Raw genomic sequence first — 13,164 nt, 5'->3', positions numbered from 1 at the left:
AGGCCATGAGGAGATTTGTGTCTAACACTTTAGTAGAAAAAGGTTTGGCCAGTCTCTCACACAATCTTTTTGAAACACTTCCCAAATAAACTCCTAACAAGTCTATATCAGCTATTATGGTGGACCTACATTATAAACTATGAGTGTTCCCAAATAGATGCAATGTAGACTTCATGATTTAGGAGCTTTACTTGAATTCAAAAGAAAATCAACAACCACAAATATGCTTCACTCCATATGTGAGAGAAAAAAACTAGAAAACAAAAGGATTACCTAAAGAAAAATGACCATTACAAATATGGAAGAAGGCTAGCTTTCTCTAATTTTCCTGTGATTTCTTATTGTGGCAAGAAAAGAAACTTAATGTCCTATCTTTAAAGGAGAAAAACTTTCTTTAGAGGCATCTTGAAAAAGAGGAAATGATCATTAATTATGCAGAGGAGAGAAATAATTTTGGCATGCCATGAAGGAAAGATGATGAGACAAATTAGATATTGACATTAAAATGGGAGGCAAGTACTTCAAATAATTACCCCTCTTTACATATGCCAAATCTTTATTTCCACACCTTTAAATAAAAGTTATTACATGATCATTGATGGAAACCTTACTTCAACCATTAATTACTTTTACTTATCCTTAGATCATGATATCACCCACAACTATGCTATACATGACAAGGCATCTAGGTGTTGCATGTCCTATATACCATGTGCATATGTGACATGTTAACTGGGTCCACTAAAGGATATTGCTTTGAGGAACGAACAAAGCATTGAACTCATGAACTAGTTATTTTGGTACAAAGGGTTCAATGTGGCTTAGTGTTCTTTGAACTTGGTAAAAGGGGTACAAAAGATTCAATGAGTATGATGAAACTTACATTTTATACTAAGAAAGCTTTCGAACTTTAATAAGATGGCACTTTGGAATAAATCACTCCCAGTTAAGGTTGGCTAAAAGGAGGCCTTGGTCAAAAATTATCTTGAGAAAAGGATAAACCAAAAGAATGAGGTTGAGTAGATATAAAAATGTTAGTAAAACCTCATTTTTGAATTTGACTCTTGACAGAACCAATGGTTCAAACCAAAAACATTGAAATGAGAGTTAACCAAAAGTAAAGAATAAAAATGGTGACTCTAAAAAACATGAACTAATAGTTATGTAATAGATTTTCATTAATATCCTTGGTTTAATTATGATTCTCATCTTATGATTAAACAATCTCCCTGATTTCATTTTTTAGCTTTTTTGGTTCTCATCACTACAACTTTGATATTGTGAGGTTTCACCTCAATCCATCATAGCATAGTTGATACACTTATTTTGATACATTATGATCTGACATTTTTAGACATTATATCCGATGGATTAGACATTATCAATATTACTTATGCCTTGTGATGACGACTTTAGTCTGCTAAGCTATATTATTTTTGAGGTTTTAAATGTATATATATGCATTACGATGATTATTTTAGCATTTTAATTCAAAGTAATGAATATGTTATGATGATTCATTTATGAGATTAGTGATGTTAATCTATGTGCATAAATGGGAAAAGTTTATGTAAATGAAAGTTATAATGTTTTGATGAATTTGATTATGTAAATTTGGTTTATATATATATGTGTGTGTGTGTGTGTGTGTGTGTGTGTGTGTGTGTGATTTTAACAAACTATTGATATTTGCATTGAGTGTGTGGAAATTTAATCATGGAATTAACCAAAGAAATGGTAACTGACCCTATGTGCAAAATATAAGACCAAGGTTGAATACAATAAAGTGATTCAAATCTTGTTGTCAAGTGTTTAATTTGTATCATAATTTGAATGTATGTGTGTCATTTTATATTTTGTGGTGTATCGAAAGATATGTAAAAGTAAAGCTTATGGTGTCACTTGACACTCATTATATGCATTAGTGTATTGAAATGTCAATTAGGTTTTGCAATGTAAATTGTTAACCTAAGACTAATTTAGTTAGTAACCTAAATTATTTCCCCTTTACTAGGATTTAATGGAAAGGTTACATCCTTAGGATTTTGGAGATCAAATATTTCAAGCCACTTGTATAGGTCATGAATTGATCCTAGAAGAAAAATTTAATGTAATCCAAGTGCCCAAGTGGTAGGGGTATGGGTTAGGAACCTTTTCCACCCTTCTAGAAATTCCTAATAAAATTTATGACCCCTAAAATATTCTAGTTTCCCTTTGTTGCGAAAATGGATTATCTCTATGAGGTTACCCAAGTTTACACTATTCCTAAGAGGTTTCATTTATGGTAGGGGCAAGTGGGGAGACCAAAGGAGGCTTAGAGTCAACTTGGAGTTATTTCAATTTTTCAGTGGGTGAGTTTAGTAGCTATTTAGAATCAATTTGAAGAGTTGGAGAGTGTTTAAGCACTCTCTATTTTTAGAGAAGTCAAGCTTTGGAATTGGAATGAGGAATAGATTAAGCTCATCTCAAAACTCATTCTTTCCATAGCATTTGTGAAGTTAGGTTTCTCTTTATCCATGGTTATGTTCAATTTGTTCATTTCTTAAGTGTGTGTATAAAATATCTTGCATGTTTGGAGTTGTGTTTGTTAACAATTGGCTAATGGAGATATGTAATTGTTGTCATTTATAGAAACACGTGATGTACATGCTCATAGGAAACTTTGGAAATAAAGATACTTAGCTTTTGGTACTTAGAAAATTGTCTAAGTATGAAATTCGGTATACAGTAGTGTATTTTTTTGTTTATAACTTGTTGCCGATGTCATATTATGACTAGCAAAGTTAGATGGAGATTGTATACATATTGAGATTGACATGTGTAACCTCAAAAGTTAGTATGGACTGTATGGAATAAGGATGTTCATGTTTTAATGAAATAGGACAGTGAAATTGAAGGAAAGGATTATTTTGTTTACAAAATAATTACTTGTCCAATTAGGTTTGACACCCTAGATGTTTACTCTAAGTTGGAAAAGTGCATTGTGGTCTTAGCTGACCTAGTAGCAATTTGTAAAGGCATGGTATTTATGCAACATACATCTTGCAATGAGAAGTGTGATACAAGCCTGTTGTCATGTAGTTGTGATGTTGAGCAATTGTATGCGAACTGTTGTGAAAGTGATATATGCAAAGTTTTGTAAAAGCTATTTTGTGATTTGAGATTGAGCTAAAGATCATAGATTAGTTGAGGAAGAAGTTACAATACTTATTTTCCAAAAGTCTGATTACTTGTTTGGGTAGTGAGATCTTCTTGTAATTGGAAGTGCATGTTTGGGCAGTGGGCTCATCTTGCATCTACTATACTACAACTCCTAATAGGGTTGGAATCTCCTAATAGGGATTCAAAGCCTCCTAATAAGGACTCCTTATACTAAATTTTCTCATTGACCATCCTCTAAAAAGGAACTTATCTATCAGTATATTATCTAGCGGACATCATCTCCACTGGGGTTTTTCCCTTGGCCAAGGTTTCCCTAGTTAACAAAATATGGTGTTATGAGTTATCTTTGTGCATGGTTACTATTACTGTTCAAAATTAATTTATTAATTTTTAATGTATGGTTTAAGGTAAGAAATAATATCCAGTTGGCAACTTAAGTTTGTAGATTACTGATTCACCCCCTCTCAGGAATGCCTATTTCTAATAGTTTTTTCTATTTTTATCATGTGAAGGATGGAAATTGTGTGTTTTAACTTGCTTTCTTTTCATGTTTTTTTCCTTGTTTTGTTGGGAAAACTATGAAGGGAGTGTTGGCATTACTCACCCTCAAGTAGTGTAGAAGTGGCCATATAAGGGGAAGAGGTTAGTTACACTTCATGTTAGTGTAGAGTCCCTTCACATGATGAGAAGGGGGAAGAAATGCAAGGTGTATGGGCCCCTGCATGCCACTCCCTATTGATTTTTTTGGAGAGAAAAGGAGTATTAAAAAAAAAAGGGAATCCATGTGAGGTTCTAGCCTTGGAAGAACCATGTTTCTGTATGTTTTTGGAATTGGCCTCTCCTACTCAAAAGATCCACCTTCACCCTTGTCATAGGTTCAAAATGAAACCTATTGTGCATACCTTGGATAAGAACTATATGTTGAGTTATGTCCTTGTATTCGGATTCTGAATGCCACCTAGTAAGTTACAGTTTCTCCTAGCTCGGTGGGTAGACTTTCGAGGCCTAGGATGGGAGGTGAGCTCTCCATGGTTGTTCTATGTATTTTTTGTATATTTTTGGATAGGTTCTTATGATTGAGCAACCCAATTTTGGAGCCTTTGTAGTGTTCCTTGAGTCATTTGTTGGAGACTTCTCGTTGTGATGACCTTTTGTTGTATCTTGTAATATTTTTATAAAAAGGGAACTTGCATCTCTATTGAGACCTCCTAAATTGAATTTCATGGCGCAGATGTTATTTTAATAAGAAGAATTATGGTCCTTATGTATAGATTTGATGGTAGAATGAGAAGATGTAAAATAGATTTCACTTGTAATTGCTTGGAATAGTATAAATACAAAAATCTAGTTGTTTCACAATTCAACCTCTTGTAATAGTGGATTTAAATTTTGAATTACAAGATGATTTATTATATTATAGATATATCATTTCATGAAGAAATTCAAATTAGATTATGGGTAGGTTTACTTATGTTATTAAAATTCAAATTTGATGTTCAATTGATTTAGTTCTATAGAAGCATCTAAAATTTGTTAGATATTCAAATTTAAATGGACACATGATTATCACCCCACTAATACACTCCTAACTTGGATATAACATTAATGTCAATAATGTAATTGCAATACACTTAATGAAATATCTTAAACAATAAACTCCTAGGAAAGAAACATCTTGCTAAAAAGAAGGAACAAATAAAGAAACAAAACAACCCCATGTATTTGAGAGCCAAAAAGGCTCTCTGGAAATTGTATGAGAAAATATTGATCTAAAATTGTAATAGGTAATATTCTCTAAAGATACTCCCTTAATTTCTTACATAATTTAATTATTTTTTTTAAACATACAAAATGTCTATTTGAAATCCATCTCCTCCCCACAAAACTTTCACCTATTAAACTTTATATCATAACTCCATCCTCCTTGACTAAGTGTTCAAAATGATGTCTAAGAGAATAAAGTGTGCCTATATGTGGGAATAAGGAAGGGACAAAGTCAAATTCATTAATACAATCATCAATGCGAAACAAAAATTTCATCCACACCTTATCCTAATTTTCCACCTCCTGCACATGCATCAAAAACCATAGCAACTCTCCTTTCCATGCATTCAACTATACTAACATCACCCTCCTCACGCCCATGCATGCTAGGTCTGATGGCTTGGGCATTGACTTGGTAGGGAGTATGCTAGTTTCAAAACTTATCTAAACCTTTTCCTTTACCCTTTTAATACATCAACTTGCCTTTGAATGCCCCCATGCGTACCATGCAAGGGTAGACCTTGGAAAAATCTTGAAAGGCCTAGGCCAACACACCATGACCCTTGGGACATGCCTTGGGAAAAGTGTTTAGAGACAAGTTGGCAAGTGTGAAGGGGGTTAGGGAAAGTAGGTGTTTAGGGGTTAGTTAGGATTTGGTTAGTAATTGTTAATGATGTTTAGTAGTTAGTTAGTGTGATTAGAAATTAGTTTATTTTATTTATTGTTATATTAATTAAGATTTTTTAGATTAATAAAGGGCTTAGTTATTAAGGGGGTTGGTAAATGAGTAGTATTTAAAGGATAGATTAGTATAACTTGTCATTTTGTTTTAAAGATTGAAATAACTTAATAAGCTGATCAATATTAGAAATTGGTTTTCATTTAGGTTGATATTGGAAGTTTTTTCTATTTTTAAATTTAATAATGTATTAAAGTTTCTTTGAGTAATAAGTCTATAGGTGTAGTATTAAAATTAGTAGAGTCAAATAGTGTTAAAGGGAAGTGTAGTAGTTTAGATTTCCTAGGTATGAATATATATACACTAGGGAATTATTTTTTAAAATATTAGAATATTCAAATTAAAAATTTAATTATGTTTTTTGTTAGCATCAATGCTAATGATACTACATTTGGGAAGTATCCTAAGCATTGGAGAGTATTGACATGTTGTATTCATAACTATGTTTTTCATTGATGTCAATATAGCTTGGTTTCTATAAAGATTGGCTGAGTAGTAGACATAGATCTTGATGGTATGGACAATGGTTTGATTTTCTAGTTATTTTTAGTTATAGACATTTTAGCACACTATTTTGATGATGTGGTCAAGTATGTAGAGTCTGAATCGAAGACATATGGAAGTTGTACCTAATTTATAGAGAGCACTTCAAAGATAGAGTATTGGAAAAGAATTTCTTGATGTTTGTTGGCTATCTTACATCTGAGATGTAATGAAGTGAGATGTAGTTAGGCAATGATAGAGGATAGTCAGATGATGATGTTAGCAAGTGTGCAAGCTCTAGTATCACACATGTGAAGTTTTGTATAGACTATGAGCTGATAGTGCTATTGTAATTGTAATTAATTAATTATCTTATTATGATTAATTAGGAAATCCTTAAGGCTGACTCAAGGAATTATTATGAAGATATGGTACATAAGAAATATGTTTTCCTTGATTATATCATGTGTTCAAGTATTGTGATTTTTTTATGAAGTAAAAAGTGTGAAAAAGAAGTAGAGTGCTTACTGAATGCATATAAGTAATCCAAGGGATTATCGAATGTGAGATTTGTGATCTGGTTACAAGATCAGAAGGAGAAGAGGTTTGGTTGATAGGATAGAGTAAGAGGAATGAATAGTATAGTACAATTCTATTATTCTACAAGGAATAATACATAGATCATTTGGACAATGGTTTCATTGGTCTTTCCTTGAAGTTTTTTGGGTGGTGGGTCCAACTATCTTCCACAACTCCTAGCAGGGTTGGAATATCCTAAAAGGGATTCAAACTCTCTTATCAAGAACTCATATGTATTGGATGTATTCATAGACTCCTAATAGGGTCCATCCTCTAACAAGGAATATTTATATTAGTACATCATCTTGTGGGTACCATCCCCATTGGGGTTTTTCCTTTGATCAAGGGTTTCCCTAGCTAATATATCTGGTGTTATTGTGTATGAGTATCTTGTTGTGGTTCATTTTATATAACTCATATGGTTAATTTTGTTTAAGGTTGATAATAGTTATAATAGTTGGATAGCTGATTTACCCCCCACCCCCCCCCCGCCTCCCCCACTCTTAGTTATATTAGTGGACTATATATTCTAATAATTGTTATCAAAGCACCAAGTCCTTAAAGGATAACCTTGATAGAGTTGGGAAATCAATGGAAAATCTTTTTAAAAAGGATAGTCCTAGATTTGATGGGACCAACTATGACAGTTGGAAAGAAGATGAAGACACATATTTTAATGTACATGGGTTCATAATATTGGATCTTGACAATGGGAGAGAAGACAATCATTGATAAAGAAAAGCTTGAAGGATGCAGTGAAGAAAAAAGAGATCTATCCATGTGTAACATGAGAGCAAGAGAAGCTCTACTAACAACTCTTCCAAAAAATGAGTAGAACCAGGTAAAGTCACTTGAAACATCTTATGAAATTTTGAAAGCATTAGAATCTACTTTTGATGGTGATGATCATGCAAAAAAAATGTGATTACAAAATTGGTTATGTACATTTCAAGATGCTAAAATAATGGAAGATGAATATGTAAGAAGTTATATTGGAAAAATATCAAAAATTTGTTGGAAGCATGAATATTAATGATATTACTATGGGGGATATTTTAGAAACATGATTAGATCATTATCATGATGATATGTTACATTCATGACTGTGTTTGTCATTGATGTCAACATAATAGTTTTATGTGGTATTTGATAGAAGAATAACGATAAAGATTAAGTTGGTATGGATAAATTGTTGAGTATTTTCACTAGTGAGGTTAAAGGGAGATACTACTAAGTTTCTAGTATATGTAGCTAATCTCGAGTGCAAAAGATATTAAGTTTGGAAGAGGTTATGAAAGTTGTGGTGAAGATTGTTCTAAGATAGAGTTTATAGAAGCATGTTCTAGTAAACTTGTTATATCTCTTAGCAAAGTTGTTATTTTGAGAAGTAAGGTTAAAGGCATGTAGAAGAAATGTTAGAAATGATATGGCTAAGCTTGCTTGTCATAATATTACACGTACAGAAAGTTATTCAAGTTATAAGGTGACATATTGATGTTATTGTTGTCACAAGAGCTTGCACCCTTGTCCAAAGTTTTTACCTAAGGACAACCTTGTGAAACATGGAAACAACCTCGAAGCTATGGGACTTGAACTATGAGGTTGAGTCTCAGGAGAATGCTGGCTTCCTCTACTATCAGGATGCACTTAAACTACTATTGAAGAGAAAAGGGAGAAGGAATACATGAAAGTAACTACCTAATCTATTCTAAGGTGATGCACCAAAATAGGGTATTTAGATGAATCTCTACCCATATATGCACAATACAATTATCATGACAATCCAAAGATATATGGATTCAGACTTTCTTTAATCTATTAGCTACATACAAATCAGACAGCCAAGTGAGTGACATAAGGCAAAAGAGATTCACTTATTAACATTCATAGATCAAAAGAGATACAGAAATGTAGGTTATAGATATCCACAATACATCGAAGAGAGGTAGACAAAGCTTGTACAATACATTGGTGGCTGAAGGAGATAAGACAAGATGTCATATAATGCAAAGGCAAAGAGGGAATTTATAGTAGTATGTCAAGGCAATACTAGAGAAATAGAGAAGATCCAACCATAAGAAAGAGTACAATATCTTCTTTTATAGTGTAAGCATAACTTAGATAGCTTCCAACTTTAGATAAAATTCAACTACTGTATTCAAATCTACAGATAATTACTGCAAAAATTGGAAAAGATTTGATCATAGCACAAATATAGACATGAGAAGATCACTTATCCACCAAAAAATATTTGAGAGGATAGGAATGATGGCTATTAACCTTCTTACTGAGTAGATGGATCAACAAGTGGTGATGGAGTATTCCTTTAAATTTATCAAGCTTGCTGAATGATGAAAGTGGTTATAGAAGATAAAAAGGATTAGACTTGTCATCAAAGAGCTACTTCCTCTATCATCAACTTTCCAAATCAGATAGAAAGCATAGGTCAACCATTTTCAATTGTCCCTCTATACTTTTCCTACTACCCCAAGTGGTCAAGAACTTATCCTTATCCAACTTGGTAGGTGAAGCTCCTTGTATATTTTGGTCAACAATGGAACTCATGATCTTACAAATGTCAACTATGGTCAAAACCCTTCATGTCACCTTTTATTCATAACCTTGACTTCTATGATCTTACAATCACTAATACATTGTAGCATTGAGCCCATCCTCTATTCCTTTTATGATTCTTTAACAACAACAAGTCTTACAATCTCATGACAAAAAAATGATAACACTCTTGGCATAAGGTTGTGGTATCATTAATATCTCCTTGCAATGTCATGAGATTGGTTGATTTGGCCTTTACAATCTTATGATCATAGTTCATCATGATATCAACAATTGTGGCAATAACCCCTTTAATCCTATGATCGCATTTTAAATATTTTTTGTTCTGACCTCAGGAGGAATCCTTGCTTGTGATTGTGACCTTATGACCATAAGACCATACAACCAACCTTTTGCCTCGTAGCATCAAAAACTTGAGAAGTCAACCCCACGATCCTACAATAGTTGTCTTTCATGGCGTCTGAACACATTTTTGCAGCACCTATGATCTTACAATCACTTACTATCATAAAATTTGGTAAGACTACTTTCTAGTTTATGATCCCATGACTATCTATGATGTCATGAAAACCTAATCAACGAGTTCCTCATAGCATCTTATCACTGCTTGATTGACTCAATAATCTTTTGATATATGGACTATTGTAAGATCGGGACCATAACATTCTTCCATGGCCCCAAGAATTAAAATATAACATGAAAGTGATCATTGGATGGGTTTAAATATTTGAATTCAATCCTTGGTGGGAGAGCACTTTTGGACAATAGTTATTGCTAAGCAAAATGTGTTCTTAATGAGGTCCTATAATAATTAGTTGAGAAGGTGTAATAGCTTACTCAAGGGAATTGTAAATTATGGACTCAATATAAAGGAAGGACATTTTCCTTTGTTATATGAATGATTGAAGAAAGGAAAATAAGTGAAAAAGAGGAGAAAAGAGATAATTAGGTTGATATGAAAAGATAAGAAGAGAAAAGTGAAGTTGAATAAAACTTCATTACTGAGGTTTTATTTTGAGATTTGAGGTTTCATATTTGGATCTGAGGTTTGCGACATGTCTACAAGTTCTGACAGTGACTAGTCTAGTTGACAAGATAGAGGAAAGAGGATAAAGCACAGTATATATAATTATTATGCAAGGAATAGTTGAGAGATTAGTTGGATAGTGAATTTCAGTTGTCTTGCTCTAGAAGCTATTTGGACAATGGGCCCTTCTACCTTCTACAACTCCTAATAGGTTTGGAATCTTCTAAAAAGGATTCAAAGTCTCCTAATAGGGACTCTTATGTATTGAATGTGTTAATAGACTCCTAACTAGGTGCATCCTCTAACAATAAATATATATATTATTATATCTTTGTGGGCTTCTGACTAGGGTTTTCCCTTTGATCAAGGGTTTCCTTAGTTAATAAATCTAGTGTAATTGTATATGTGCATCTTGTTATGGTTTTTGTTTACTTTGGTTGCATTGTTAAGATTAATAACAAAATTGTTGCAGGAATTTGGTCTCATGGTGGAACCAAGGAAGATGATGAAGTTATATGGAAGATATTGAAAAGTTTGATACCACCATTCAAGCCAGCAGCTTAGATGGTTCAACTAGTAATGCCTTGCACTAAGGATTTCACAAAGGAAATGTTGCTTGGAATATTAGAATCAACAAAAGCATATCTGAGATAGTCTAGAGATTTATCAAGAGTCGAAACAACTTTTAGTGCCCTAAACATTCAACCTAATTTGACAAGGAGTGAAATAACATGTGTAGATTTTTCTAGTAGTAGTATATCTAATGAAGACAAGAAGATTGAGGAAGAAATAACCCTTCTAGTGAGAAGAGAAAAAATGGTAAGAAAATCTTTAAATGTTGGACTTGTAAATAATTTGGTCATTATGCATCTAAATGTCCTAAAAGAGAGAAAAAGTATAAAGGAAAATTTAATCCTAGAAGAGATAGAGATAGAAACTATTTGTATGCAAATAAAGATGAAGAATCTAATGAAAAGGGTTAAAGTGAAAGTGATGCTGAATTGGGATTTGTGGCTATCATGGAAGATGATATTGATAGAGAAATTAGAGAAGAAAGAGCTCTAGTTTCCAAAGTGGAAAAGAAAGCTGATTGGATAATTGACAGTGGTTATTCACATCACATGACTAGGGATATCAATAATTTTGTTGAATTCAGGAATCATGATGGATGTATTATTAGAGTTGGTAACAATGTATCTTGTCATATAATATGAATTGGATATATTACTCTTGATAGTAAAACTAACATTGATGATGTCTATTTTGTTGATGGATTGAAGCATAACTTGTTGAGTGTTAGACAATTGGTGGACAAGGGTTATCTATTGTAGTTCACTGAGAAGACTTGCATTATCAAAGACAAAGGTGGTAAGATGATTAGAACTTGAACTAGATCCAAAGGTAATGTATTTTAATTGAATCCTACTAAAGTGACATGTTTGGTAGCTAAAGTGGATAAAAATTGGTTGTGGTATAGAAGATTCTGTCACATAAACTTTGATAATATTGTGGAGGTTAGTAGCTCTTTTGTAGTCAGAGACTTGCCTAAGATTACGAAGCCTACTAATGTTGTGTGTAAAGAATGTATTTTGGCTAAGAAAAAGAAAGTATCATTTACTAGCAAGAAGTTCACTGCCACAGAGAAGCTAGAGATCATTCACACTGATATGAGTGGTTCATCTAAAAAAGAGAATTCTATGGTTAAAGGTATTTTATGATTTTTGTTGATGATTTTACTAGAATGATGTGGGTAGCATTTCTTAAAGAGAAATCCGAATCTTTTGGGAAGTTTAAGATAATTAAGAATAGAGTTGAGAATGAATTTTGTGTTAAAGATAAATTGTTTGAGATCTGATAGAGGAGGAGAATTCACCTCTAGAGAGTTTAACATATTTTGTGAAGATAATGGAATTTTTGAGAGAAGGAATAAGTCAATAGTAGAAGTAGCAAGAGTGATGTTGTTTGAGAATGATGCTTCTAAGACTTTTTGGAGAGAAGTAGTCAATACAACATTATATACTTTGAATAGAGTACAGATCAGAAAAGGTATGGACAAGACACCTTATGAACTATGAGTTGGTCATTCACCATTAGTTAAGTATTTCAAAATATTTGGGAGAAAATATTATATTAAGAGAAATGATGACATTGGTAAGTTTGATCCAAGAAGTGATGAAGGTATGTCTCTTGGTTATTCATTGAAAAGTAAGGTTTACATATGTTTTAACTATAGAACTAAGACAATAGTTGAATGTGCAAATGCAAGGATTGATGAAAAGTTTGGAACTAAGGAAAAGATGGTAGAATACAATTTAGATGAAGAAGAAGATAATTTTGGAATTGTTAGACAAAATGCTAAAGTTTTCTTTGAGACTAACAATGATTTATAGAATGATGTGCTAACTATTGAGCAAAGAGGAGAGTAGAGATATGAACCTAGAGATGTGATAACACGTGAGATTTCACCTCCTACTCCTAACAAGAATCTGACAAAGAATCACCCTCCTGAGAAGATAATTGGAAGAAAAGACAAAGGTGTGATGACAAGGAACAAAGTAAATGAGGAGATATGTTTGATATCTCAAGTTTAATTTAAGAGTGTAGATGAAGAATGTAAAAATGATAAATGGATTCAAGAAATGAAGGAAGAATTGGACCAGATAGTGAAGAATGTGATAGGAACCAAATGGGTATTAAAAAATAAGATGAATGAGCAAGGTGAAGTTGTGAGGAAAAAAGCTAGACTTGTATGCAAGTGATATTCATAGTAAGAAGGCATAGACTATGAGGAAACATATGCACCTATAGCCAGAATGGAAGTAGTAAGGATGTTATT

This window comes from Cupressus sempervirens, chromosome 4 (genome assembly GCF_028749045.1).
Source record: "Cupressus sempervirens isolate cs-2001-9-10 chromosome 4, ASM2874904v1, whole genome shotgun sequence".
NCBI lineage: Eukaryota > Viridiplantae > Streptophyta > Pinopsida > Cupressales > Cupressaceae > Cupressus > Cupressus sempervirens.
This window is presented reverse-complemented; position numbering follows the sequence as displayed.